Raw genomic sequence first — 6,853 nt, forward strand, 5'->3', positions numbered from 1 at the left:
ACCCAGGAAGACTACCGCCCTGGCCTCTTTCCACTTGACCCCGAGGGCCCCTGAGGAGTCTGGTTTCCGGTCTTCATGGACATGGCGCCACGTTGTAGACTCCCTCCTTGCCTCCTGCTGTGGGGCTGCGGCCCTGAGGGGCCCGTGTGCGTTTCTGTGTCCTGAGTGGACCTGCCAGGACCAGGGTGTGTCGTCCTGGCAGGTAACACACCCGCCCCCCGGGGCCAGGGGGGCCCTAAGTAGCACCCCACCCTGTCTACTCTCAGCCCGAAAGTGGGTGGGCAGTGGCTGTCGCTGTCCTGCGTTTCTTCAGTCACCAGTGATGGCAGGCAACGCTTCAGAGAGGCTCGCTGCCCAGTGGGTTGTCGTCTCCTGTAAAGTGCGTGTTCTGCTCTCTTGCTGAGTTAGCTGGGCGCTGTCAGTGCGGCTTGTTTTTAAACCGTGTTCTGGATGCAGCCCCTTGTGTGTGGCCAGTAGGCCTGTCTTCGGCACCGTGGTCTGCCTCTCCATTCTCTTCATTGTCATTCTGGTGAGAGTTCCTAATCTTAATGTGGCCTCATAAGATGCCCCTTAAATGGAAAAACTGCAGGGAGCAAAGCTTTCTAGTCTAGGCTGATGTATGTGTCAAGCTCTTTGCGGTGTCACGTCCCGTTCCGTATTGAGCGTATTCTCTTAAAAGACCTGGTGGGGCCATCACTGTCCTTTCTCTAAGATGGTCTCGAGGCCTCCCCTCTCTCGCTTCCTAAGAGTGAGCTGGCGTTCAAGCTTCATTTTTCCTGGTGGGTTTCGGCGGTGGCTTTCCCTTCCTCCTCCCTCTCGGGCACCAGCTTGCTGTGCTCATGGTCCAGGTAGCCGGGCCCTTTCTGGGCTCCCTTGGAACTCTGGAGGCAGAGCAGACCTTTCTCCATCTGCAGGGGCTTCCGGCCTCCTCCTTGTCCACGGGGCACAGCCTGTAGCGTGCGCACAACTGCCTGTCCACTTTTGACCTGTTGCAGTTTGAGTCTCCCCTTCCAGTGTGGACGGGGCATAGTTGGGTCTTCTTCAGTTTCTCTCTCTGGTATTTGTGTAGATTTCTGTGTTATGATCTTTCATATATTTAAAAAAATTTTTTCCTGTGGATGGTTGTTACTTTTGATACTGTTATTAAGTATTATCCTTTTTCCTCCATTTCATTTTGTCTAGGCTGAAATGTTTTTCTAGAAGTATGTTGGGATAATGTAATAAAGTATCAACTCTGATGCCTTTACCCAACAGTTTTTTTTTTTTTTCTAAAACAGCTTTCATTTCAGTTCAGTTCAGTTGCTCAGTCGTGTCCGACTCTTTGCAACCCCATGAATTGAAGCACGCCAGGCCTCCCTATCCATCACCAACTCCCAGAGTTCACCCAAACGCATGTCCATCGAGTCAGTGATGCCATCCAGCCATCTCATCCTCTATCGTCACCTTCTCCTCCTGCCCCCAATCCCTCCCAGCATCAAGGTCTTTTCCAATGAGTCAACTCTTTGCATGAGGTGGCCAAAGTACTGGAGCTTCAGCTTTAGCAAAAATATAAAGTCTGACACTGTTTCCACATCTATTTCCCATGAAGTGATGGGACCAGATGCCATGATCTTCGTTTTCTGAATGTTGAGCTTTAAGCCAACTTTTTCACTCTCCTCTTTCACTTTCATGAAAGTGAACTAAAAAGTTCCTCTTCACTCTCTGCCATAAGGGTGGTATCATCTGCATATCTGAGGTTATTGATATTTCTCCTGGCAATCTCAATTCCAGCTTGTGCTTTTTCAAGCCCAGCGTTTCTCATGATGTACTCTGCATAGAAGTTAAATAAATCAGCTTTACTGATACACAATTCTCACACCATAAAATCCACCCGTCAGCACACTGTACGACTTGGAGACACTCAGCAAGCGTGTGCCGCTGTGCAGGCACACACTGCTGGTGTAGAGCGTCCCCACACGGCAGGTGCCCTTTGCGTCTCACCTTTCTCACTGAGCACGCTTTCAGGGTTCGTCCACAAAGTGTGCATCGGAACTTCATTCCTCATTGTGACTGGATAATGTCTGTTTACTCATACATCATATGATAGACATCTGGTTGGTTTCTCTGGGGTTATTATGTATAACTGCCGTGAGCCTTTGTATGGACGTGGGTTTCACTCCTGTTGGGTAGCTTCTTAACAGTGGAGTTACTGGTTCACATTGTATTTTGTTTTTAAAAAATGTTTTCCAAAATGACTGTGTAATTCTATAGACTGTGAGAGTCTGGTCCCACATCCTCACTGCTATTTGGTACAGTTGGCTTTGTTCTCTTTTGATTTTGAGCCCTTCTGTGTTTCTCTGACGATTGATACTGGGCACCTTTTCATGTGTTTATTGGCATTCTTATATCTTCTTTAGCACAGTGTCTATTCAAGACTTTCATCCATTTTTTAACTGTCTCATTACTGAGTTGTTGCACTGAACATTATAGATATGACTTTATGGATTGTCAAGGATAACATTTGCAGATATTTTTCTGTTTGTGGCTTGCCACTTTTTTTTGCCGTTGTCTTTTGAAGTAAGTGATGATAGTGAAAGAGGAGAGTGAAAAAGTTGGCTTAAAGCTCAACATTCAGAAAACAAAGATCGTGGCTTCTGGTCCCATCACTTCATGGAAAATAGATGGGGAAACAGTGGAAACAGTGTCAGACTTTATTTTTTGGGGCTCCAAAATCACTGCAGATGGTGACTGCAGCCATGAAATTAAAAGACACTTACTCCTTGGAGGGAAAGTTATGATCAACCTAGATAGCATATTCAAAAGCAGAGACATTACTTTGCCAACAAAGGTCCATCTAGTCAAGGCTATGGTTTTTCCTGTGGTCATGTATGGATGTGAGAGTTGGACTGTGGACTGCTGCTCCACCAAAGAATTGATGCTTTTGAACTGTGGTGTTGGAGAAGACTCTTGAGAGTCCCTTGGACTGCAGGGAGATCCAACCAGTCCATTCTGAAGATCAGCCCTGGGATTTCTTTGGAAGGAATGATGCTAAAGCTGAAACTCCAGTACTTTGGCCACCTCGTGCAAAGAGTTGACTCATTGAAAAAGACTCTGATGCTGGGAGGGATTGGGGGCAGGAGGAGAAGGGGACGACAGAGGATGATGGCTGGATGGCATCACTGACTCGATGGACGTGAGTCTGAGTGAACTCCGGGAGTTGGTGATGGACAGGGAGGCCTGGCGTGCTGCAATTCATGGGGTCGCAAAGAGCTGGACACGACTGAGCGACTGAACTGAACTTTGAAGTAAGAGTTCATTTTAATGAAGTCCAGTGTATCAGTTTTTTTCTTTCATGGCTTATGATTTTGATGTGGTGTCTAAACTCTTTGCCTAACCCAAGATCACAAAAATCTTTTAATTAAGGAATATAAAATCTATTTACTTACACTTTCTTTCTCTTAGCAGTTTTTTTTTTTTTTGGTAGTTTTCAGTATATAAATCTTGTACTACTTTTGATAATTTCTAAGTACTTTATGAGTTTTGATGCTATATGAATGGAGCCAGTTTTTTGCTTCTTAAAATATACATATATATGTGTATATATACATATACATATATATATATGTGCCAGGTCTTAGCTGTAGTGTGTGAGATCTTTAGTTGTGACATGCAGGGTCTTTAATTGCAGCATGTGGACCTATTTCCTTGACCAGGGATCAGACCTGGGCCCCCTGAATTGGCAGTGTGGCATCTTAGCCACTGGACCACCGGGGAAGTCCCTGAGTGGAGTTCTTTTAATTTCACTTTCAGATTGTTTTTAGTATGTACAAATACAGCAGGGTCAGCAGGTTTCTCTTGTTGATCATGTATCCCAGGACCTTACTAATTAGTCCCAGGTGTGTGTGTAGCAGGATTCCCTAGGACAAGCCATTGCTCAGTCGTGTCCAACTGTTTGCAACCTCATGGACTATACAGACTATTGCAGGCCAGAATACTGGAGTGGGTAGCCATTCCCTTCTCCAGGGGATCTTCCCAACCCAGACATCGAACCCAGGTCTCCAGCAGTGCAGGCGGATTCTTTACCAGCCGAGCCCCCAGGGAAGCCCTATGTAAAATCACACCATCTGTGAATAAGGACATTCTCCCTTCCTCCTTTCCGGTGTGTGCACTGCCTTCTGTGGCAAGAGCAGAGATTCTTGCTGTGTTCCTGACCTCAGTGAGAAGCATTCCATCAGTAATCGTGAATTATGACGCTGGCTTACGTCTCTGATCCACGGTGTCACAGGCAGAATAACACTCCCAGCCACCGACGCACGTGTCCTTGTCCCTGGAATCACGAATATGTCGGGTCATGTGGGAGGGCGGAACTGAGGCTGCTGATCAACTGACCTGGAGACAGTGAGATGAACGTGGATTATCAGGCGGCCCCACTGTAATTCCAGGCGTTCTCTAGAATGGATTAAGGGATCGGACGAGGCCACTGTGAGGCCGTGAGAGGACTCGGCCCCCAGCTGCTGAGCTCTGAAGATGGAGGAGGGGGGTCAGGAGCCAAGGACTCAGGCGACTCGCACAGCAGGGAAGGGCAAGGAAACGGATTCTCCCTTTGGAGCAGAGGGAACCCTCTCTGCTGACTGACAGTCCAGTGAGACTCCTGACAGACATCCGACCTCTGGATTGGCAGGTGATACATCTGTGCCGCTTCAAACAACTTGAGTTGTCATGGCTTGATACAGCAGTGTTTGGAGATTAAACAGATGTCCGTTATCAATTCTAAGAGGCTCCCTTCGATTCCAGGTTTTACTTTTTTTTAAACCACAAACGGGTGTGGGATTTCGTCACGGTTTCCTGCATCCATTGAGATGATTTTGTCCTTTGTTCTATGACCGTGGTTTATTACGATGACTTTTAGATGTTCAGTCAACCTTGTGTTCCTGTTATAAATCCCACCTGTCTGTGGTGTGGAATGTCACTGTATTCGGATTGCTAACATTTTAAAGACTTTACACCGGTGTTCATGAGGGATGGTGATCTCTGGTTTTGTTGGGTATCGGGATAACAGCCTCATAGAATGAGTTGGGAAGTATTCCCTCCTGTGTTTTCTGGAAGAGTTTGTGCGTGATTATTAGCATTACTAACAGAATGCACTGGTGAAGCCATGTGGCCCTGAGCTTTCTTTTTCATGAAGACTTAAGACTTCTGTTAAATCAATTTAAAGAGTGTGTCCATTTCATCTCCTTTGTTGGCATAGCTCCCCTGGTGTCCCTTTGCAAGTTCTGTTCCTTTCTTTGGGATTGATAGGATGTGCCCCTTTTCAGAAATCATCATTTTGGTGATTCCTGTGTTATTTTGTTGGTCAGTGAAAAACCACTGTTTTCGGTTGCACTGACTCCTTGCTAATCATTATTTCTGCTTCCTTTGGGTTTTGTTTTCTCTCCTTTTGTGTTTCAAGGAGAAGCCCAGGTTTTTTGAGGCCTTCTTTTCTTACACAGCTATGTAAAGCTGTACGTTTCCCTCGAGCACTGCTTCGGCTGTGTCCCATACATTTTGTGTTCATTTCCCTTCTGGCTGACGCACACAGTAGTTAGATGTGTTAACTTCCAAACATTTGGGTTTTTCCAGACTTCACTGTGTTGTAGATATCTAACGTCACTGCAGTTTGGAATTATACAAAGTATGTTCTTTTAGAATTCAATGTGATCTGTGGGTTGAAGATATCATTTGTCCTGGAGAATGTTCCATGAGCACCTGGAAATGTTGGTGGAATGTTCCGTAAGTAGGTTTGACTGAGTGATAGTGTCCTGTTATCAACTAGATTATTAAAGGATCTCCATGATTGCTGAATTACCCATTTTCCCTTTCAGTTTTGCCCATTTAAAGTAGACATGACATACTCATTTCTTCAATAGAAGATTGTTAGAACAGAAATCAGAGAAAAGAGAGATTATTGGGACCTTAAGAAGTCAAGATTCTGGCTTAAGAAAATATGCTGACCAAGAATAAGATGACTCTGAGCTGCAAGAGCCAGGGAGAGACAGGTGTGCGTACCCTGGGGGCAGCGTAGGACAGGTGCGCATACCCTGGGGGCACGCGTGGGACAGGTGCGCTGTAGTGTGGGACAGCGCAGGTACCCTGGGGGCAGCGTGAGACAGATGCGCATAGCGTGGGACAGGTGCGCATACCCTGGGACAGTGCATGTACCCTGGGGGCAGCATGGGACAGGTGCGGGTAGTGTGGGACAGCGCACATACCCTGGGGGCAGTGTGGGACAGCGCACATACCCTGGGGGCAGCGTGGGACAGCGCGCATACCCTGGGGGCAGCGTGGGACAGCGCGCATACCCTGGGGGCAGCGTGGCTGTAGAAGCACCCTTCCTTTCTGGATCCACAGCACCCACATCAGGCTCACTCCCATATCTAAGATCCAGTTCTTCCACAGGACTCTCTGCTGCTCCAACTAAGAACCAATGTCCCTAGAAGTGGGTGGTCCAGGAAAAGCCTCTCCTTTTTTTCTCAGGAGGAAGAATGAGAGACCCCAGAGGAGCTAGGAAGCAGGACCCGGAAACCAGAGGACAGACAGCAACGGGCTCTGCTTGGAAGGGGCAGGGAAGACAAAGACCACAGCAGAGACGAGAACACAGCAGGCTGGATTTGAAAATGTAGGAAAGGAAGTAACCTACCAAAAGCAGCTGAAGGAGGTAACAGCTCTTCTCACCATTAAAAACAGGATCACGGTTTCTAAAATTCCCACAACAGAATGCACCAGGCTCAGACTAGCGTCTCCTTCTCTATAGACTCCCCCAGCAGTGAGGAGGCTTCCAGCTTCCCTTCTCATCTCTAGGCCCAGAGGAGAGAACGTGCCAAGGAAGCAAGGCCTC

This window comes from Oryx dammah, unplaced genomic scaffold (assembly GCF_014754425.2).
Source record: "Oryx dammah isolate SB20612 unplaced genomic scaffold, SCBI_Odam_1.1 HiC_scaffold_2, whole genome shotgun sequence".
NCBI classification, from domain to species: Eukaryota; Metazoa; Chordata; class Mammalia; order Artiodactyla; family Bovidae; genus Oryx; species Oryx dammah.